This window comes from Heliangelus exortis, chromosome 5 (assembly GCF_036169615.1).
Source record: "Heliangelus exortis chromosome 5, bHelExo1.hap1, whole genome shotgun sequence".
Lineage (NCBI taxonomy): Eukaryota > Metazoa > Chordata > Aves > Apodiformes > Trochilidae > Heliangelus > Heliangelus exortis.
This window is the reverse complement of record NC_092426.1, coordinates 3,103,771-3,109,648: the sequence shown is the minus strand read 5'-3', so window position 1 is coordinate 3,109,648 and position 5,878 is coordinate 3,103,771. Positions and strand designations below refer to the sequence as shown.

Genomic DNA, 5,878 nt, shown 5'->3' with positions numbered 1-5,878 from the left:
TAAAATGTCTTTAGTCCTCATCTGACCCTGCTTCCCAGATGAACTCTGGAGCTGTGAACTCCAGCACAGCCCCACATCCCTACAAACCTCTCCTTGCCTCTCCCTGTCGATGCCAACCCTCTGGCATGTGAATGAGAGAGGAGTATTTTTGGTTTGTTCCCTTTTAATCCCTCTGCACAGGAGGTTTTGATGACTTGTAACCATCTCTTCTTCTTGGCTTTTCAGTCACTCACCAGACAGGGGGAGAGGATAAAGGGATAAAGGTGTTTTTTTTTTTTCTCTTCCATGTGGTGCTTCCACAAGGTGCCTGGGAGATACAGTGGCCTCCTGCTTTTTATTTCAGTGTCTACAGAAAGGTTTCCATTTTCCCAAAGGTCTGTGGTGATGTTTTCCTCTGGAAGGTCTTTGTGCTTCACCTCTTGGCTTAATTGTTGGCACAGTAGGAATCCAGAGCCTTTGTTTTCAACCTTGAGCTGGTCAAGCCCACAGCCAACGCTCACCAGAATGTTACACAACACCCTTCTCCTGCCCCTGTCCCTGCTAGGGAAGTTCTCTCTGTCAACTTTATTGTTCTTGGATTTAAGAAAGTCATTTAGCTCCCATGTGACCACACTCAGAGGACCTCATCAGGAAGAAAAACAAACAAAGCAAAACCACACACACACACACAAAAAAAAAAAAAAAAAAAAAAAAATGGGGAGAAATATGTTTACTCTCAGGTTATATTTTAATGGCTTTGGCTAAATGGAAGACCTGGAGAAAGTGAGGCTTCAAGAACCTTTTTTTATTATGTTACAACAGCCCAGGAACTCCCTTTCCTACATTATTTTCATGCACATGCTCCCCATCTCTAGCAAGGGAAAACAAGAATGAGCACTGATAGTGACCCTTCTAATACTGGGAATTACCTCAATGCCAGAGCCAAGGGACATGTGACAAAACTCTCTTGGGACAGTATTCTGGAAGGCAGGGAAAAACCTTGGAAAAAAGATGGCATCATTTAGGGGGCAGTGTGTAGAGGAAGAAGCTTTGGCAGCCTTGGAGATGGACTTCAGCATTTTGTGAGGAGCAGGAGCTGAGTTTGAAGTGTTATCTCTGGGGCAGGACGTGCCTCTGGGTTGCAATCCTATTTACAGGACAGACCTTATATCCACCCCTATGAGCATGAGTAGCAAGACACACACCTACAGAGCAGTATTTTAGTAAGTGAGCCTACCTACTGACCAGCTCCTTTTAACAGAAAAAGGCTGAAGGGCTCCTGTCTTGGAGACTGAGTGTGGCCCCTCCATTTTCTGCTTTTATATCTTCCCCATTTTGCCTCCTTTTTAACCAGGGTGGGGACAAGTGTAGGGTCAGGATGTTTTTTTAAGGAAAGAAAAAGTCATAGTTCATGTCCAACGTGTCTACAACAATATTAGTTTGTGTGATAAAAGCCTCAGCAAGGGATAAAGAGGAGCCAGGAGGAGATGTTGGAGGCTGAGCCCACACCAGCAGCACAAGGAAAGGAAAGGAAAGGAAAGGAAAGGAAAGGAAAGGAAAGGAAAGGAAAGGAAAGGAAAGGAAAGGAAAGGAAAGGAAAGGAAAGGAAAGGAAAGGAAAGGAAAGGAAAGGAAAGGAAAGGAAAGGAAAGGAAAGGAAAGGAAAGGAAAGGAAAGGGAAAGGAAAGGAAAGGAAAGGAAAGGAAAGGAAAGGAAAGGAAAGGAAAGGAAAGGAAAGGAAAGGAAAGGAAAGGAAAGGAAAGGAAAGGAAAGGAAAGGAAAGGAAAGGAAAGGAAAGGAAAGGAAAGGAAAGGAAAGGAAAGGAAAGGAAAGGAAAGGAAAGGAAAGGAAAGGAAAGGAAAGGAAAGGAAAGGAAAGGAAAGGAAAGGAAAGGAAAGGAAAGGAAAGGAAAGGAAAGGAAAGGAAAGGAAAGGAAAGGAAAGGAAAGGAAAGGAAAGGAAAGGAAAGGGAAAGGAAAGGAAAGGAAAGGAAAGGAAAGGAAAGGAAAGGAAAGGAAAGGAAAGGAAAGGAAAGGAAAGGAAAGGAAAGGAAAGGAAAGGAAAGGAAAGGAAAGGAAAGGAAAGGAAAGGAAAGGAAAGGAAAGGAAAGGAAAGGAAAGGAAAGGAAAGGAAAGGAAAGAAAGGAAAGGAAAGGAAAGGAAAGGAAAGGAAAGGAAAGGAAAGGAAAGGAAAGGAAAGGAAAGGAAAGGAAAGGAAAGGAAAGGAAAGGAAAGGAAAGGAAAGGAAAGGAAAGGAAAGGAAAGGAAAGGAAAGGAAAACCATGCAAAATGTAACTGTGCTGCATTGACAGGGACAGTATCTGATGTCACAGAAATTCCCCTCTCCTTGCCCCCTAATTTTTGTCTTCAGAGCTAAGGGGTTCTTCTTCTCCTGCTTGCAGATGGGGTACAGGAATGTGGAGCTGTGGCTAGAGAAGAACATTTCAGATCAGTGAAAAGCACTTTTGACCTTGGCTTCCATAAAAGCTGTACCAAAAGTGCTGGTGTCCAAGGGAAAGGAACACATAAACAAACAGACAAGCCTCCCATGTCCAGCAGGGTAAAACATTGACAAAGGAGATTTTTAACCCAGTTTACCAACTTCCCTTCTAAAAGAGACAGAGAGTTAATATTCCCTGTGCAGAAAACACCATGCTGGAAGCAAAGATTTTTTGGGACCCTGCTTAACTTGATGAACAATATTTTAGTGGAGTCTGATTCCTAATACTCTCAGTGTATCCAAAGATATTTGGATAGCTGTGAAACTGGAAAAGCAGAAGAGTTTGATAAATATTTCCTGCCTATTTTGGGGGCAAAGTTGAGTGCCACGTCCACATTATATAATTATGATGGAACACTTCCCATCCAAGCAGCTTCAAAAAGAACATCAAACAGCACAACATTGGAAAAGTGGCAGTCTAGAGGACTTGCAGGCTGGCATTTCAGGAGCTGGTTCTTCAAAGGATTCTTTTCACAAAAGGTGGGATTGTGAGGGTTTAGAAATAGTCCAGGAGATCTTTCCTAAGAAATAAAACAGCTTTGGGTCAATATTTGCAAAGTGTGACTGAGGTAATTTCAGGCTGGCCAGGCCAATGTTGCTCCTGTCCTGGGCATAATGAAGTGGTTTAGACCAAATAATAAGGAGGTGGAGAGTGGGGATGTGGTGAAACAGCAGCCAGGAGTTTTCATGGGAAATGGTTCCTGTCAAGGAGCCCATTTTATCTTGTTCCTTAATAAAATCACAGGAGCAGCTGATAGCAGCAACCGTGTTGACTCAATATTGTACAGTATCCAAACCTGAGGGGAAAAATATACAGAAAATCAATATGAGTGCCTAATAAAGGGGTTAAAAATAGCTAATGGAAAAATCCTGAAGTGGATTTGTTATAAAGGATTCATCAATGACCAAAGGCTGTTTCTAATGGACTCCTGCAAGCACTTGCACTTGTGCTTTTCATTGTGTTTTCTTTAAGATCTTCAAGAAAATCCCAGGTGATTGCATCATTTGTGAAGAGTGAGAGAGAGTTCCAAAACTGACCTTGTTGTTTCAAATCACATTAATGGGAGTAGCAAACAAAGGCTACTAGGATGAGGATAACTAGGAGTTATCTAACTAAGGACATAGATAACTATGGATATAGATAGATACTGATAACTACAGGTATGTATAGAGAGAGATAAAATATATATATAATTATATGGTTGTATGTATTTTATCTGTATAACTATATCTAAGTATAGATAACTAAGGACATAGATTTGTTGGAAGGAGGGGGGGAGAGCCACAAAGATGACTCAGGAGCTGGAGCACTTCTGCTGTGAGGAGAGGCTGAGGAGCTGGGGTTGTTCAGCCTGGAGAAGAGAAGACTCCAGGGGGACCTTAGAGCACCTTCCAGTGCCTGAAGGGAACCTCCAGGAAGGCTGCAGAGGGACTTTTCCTCAGTGTCCAGGGATAGGAGAAGGGGAAATGGATTGAAACTGCAGGAGAAGAGGTTCAAGCTGGAGCTGAGGAAGAAGTTCTTCAGGAGGAGGGTGCTGAGCCTCTGGAACAGATTGCCCAGAGAAGCTGTGGCTGCCCCCTCCCTGGAGGTGTTCAAGGCCAGGTTGGATGAGGCTTGGAGCAACCTGGGCTGGATGAGAGGTTGGAGCAGTTGATCCCTAAGGTCCCTTCCAACCTCAGCCATTCTATGAGTACCTGGTAAAGAAGCTTAATTAAGGGAAGTCTTAGGACAGGCAAATGCAAAGCCCTGAGTTTATGGACAAATACCCAGCACGGTGCAGGGTCATCATCTCAAAATGCAGAAGTGCCTCTTGGTTCATCTGTACACTGGAAATCAGCAGAGTGTTCTGTGGGAAACTCTCCTTCAGGGACATTACCAGTTGGACTTGATGATCCTAAAGGTCTTTTCCAAGAAAACCTGTTCTAGGGTTGTATTTGCAGTCAGCTAACACCAGCACAACGATTTGGAACTAACAGCAGCCTTGGGCAAATGAATGGGATAAACAGGAGGCATTGCTGGGTTTCATTTTTGGTGAAGCTGCTGTGGAAGTTTGGAGTCCAGTTCTAGTGTGGGCATTTTTTAAACTGATGTCAAAAACTGAAGGCTGTTCAGAGCACTCTCCTTTCCAATACACATGTACTCCCTAACTTAATGGAACCTCTTTTTCTCTTGGATAAAGGGGAGGACCCTTGGAAGTCTTTATGGTACTTTCCTACCTCTTTTCCAAGAAATTCTGAGCTGGATTAACTCTGCAGAAAGGAAGTATGTGGCTATGGAAGTCTTCTGTGAAGGTGTCATGATACAAGGCACACAGCCTCCATGGCAGGGAAATTCCCAGTCCTAGATAAATGACCTTTCAAAATAAATGCAACTTTGCTTTAAAACTTCCGTATGGATGCTGCCATTCTTCCACATTTATTCCACTCTAAGGAAACTTTCCTTCTCCTATGGTAAAGGAGGTTTATACATTTAGTCTCATTTTTCAATTCCTGTAACTCTGTGGTGATGGAACTCGAGTTCTGTGTCATGCCAGAAAGGTTCAAGCTGCTCCCCACCTGTGAGCTCAGAGCTGCTAACAGTAAAAAGAGTGGAAAAAACTCTTTTGGGGCTCAAATGGGAGACACCTGGGCTCTTGACTTCATCCACCCCAGCAAAGACCTTCCTCACCAAATCAAGGTGAAAGCCACCGGGACTCTTTCAGGAGGGGCTGCAGGCTCTGAAGTTCCCTTGATTTTGCTGTTAATAATCCTGTTTTCAGGTCATGTGTCTCTGCAGGTCTCCGAGGTGGCTGTAATGAGGAACAGTCACATAGCAGCTCCCTGTGCTGTGGTTCAGCTTGCTAATGATGAGCCACCAGTGCTGAGTCTTGCTGCCTGTTGTCTACAGGGAGACTGCGCACAAGAAGGTGGTGCCTGCATATGGAGAGCAGATATGGACCTCCAGAAACACACAGCAAGAAGTAAATCAAATCATCTGAGACAATATATAAAATTTTAAAAGCCTTTTATTCATTTGGACTCTCTTTCCGTGATCTCTGACGAGGAGCAAAAGGAGGGAGAATTTGTGTAAGATGGCACGAAGAAGGGTCATTGTTGGATGAGAAAAGAGGGTGAAAACCCCCTGACTTTGATAGAAATAGGTGGGAATATAGTTGTCAAAGATGAAGAAAAGGCTGAGGTATGTAACACCTTCTTTACCTCAGTTTTCAACAGAAAGGTTATCCTGAGGACAGCTGGCTTCTGGAGCTTACAGAAGGTGACAAGAATCTAAACAGCCCCCCTGAAATCCTGGAGGACACAGTCAGTGACCTACTGAGCTGCTTGGATCCCCACAAGTCTATGGGACCGGATGGGATCCACCCAAGGGTGATGAGAGAGCTGGCAGAAGAGCTCTCCAAGCCC

At 43.8% G+C, this 5,878-nt stretch overlaps 1 long non-coding RNA gene across 1 annotated transcript; it reads left to right on the top strand.

Moving 5' to 3' along the window:
- Positions 1–2,650: 2,650 nt before the first annotated feature.
- On the top strand, positions 2,651–5,479 carry LOC139796790 (uncharacterized). The gene is made up of 2 exons (XR_011726148.1): positions 2,651–2,956; positions 5,236–5,479. It is a non-coding gene; the product is annotated as an uncharacterized lncRNA (long non-coding RNA).
- Positions 5,480–5,878: the final 399 nt, after the last annotated feature.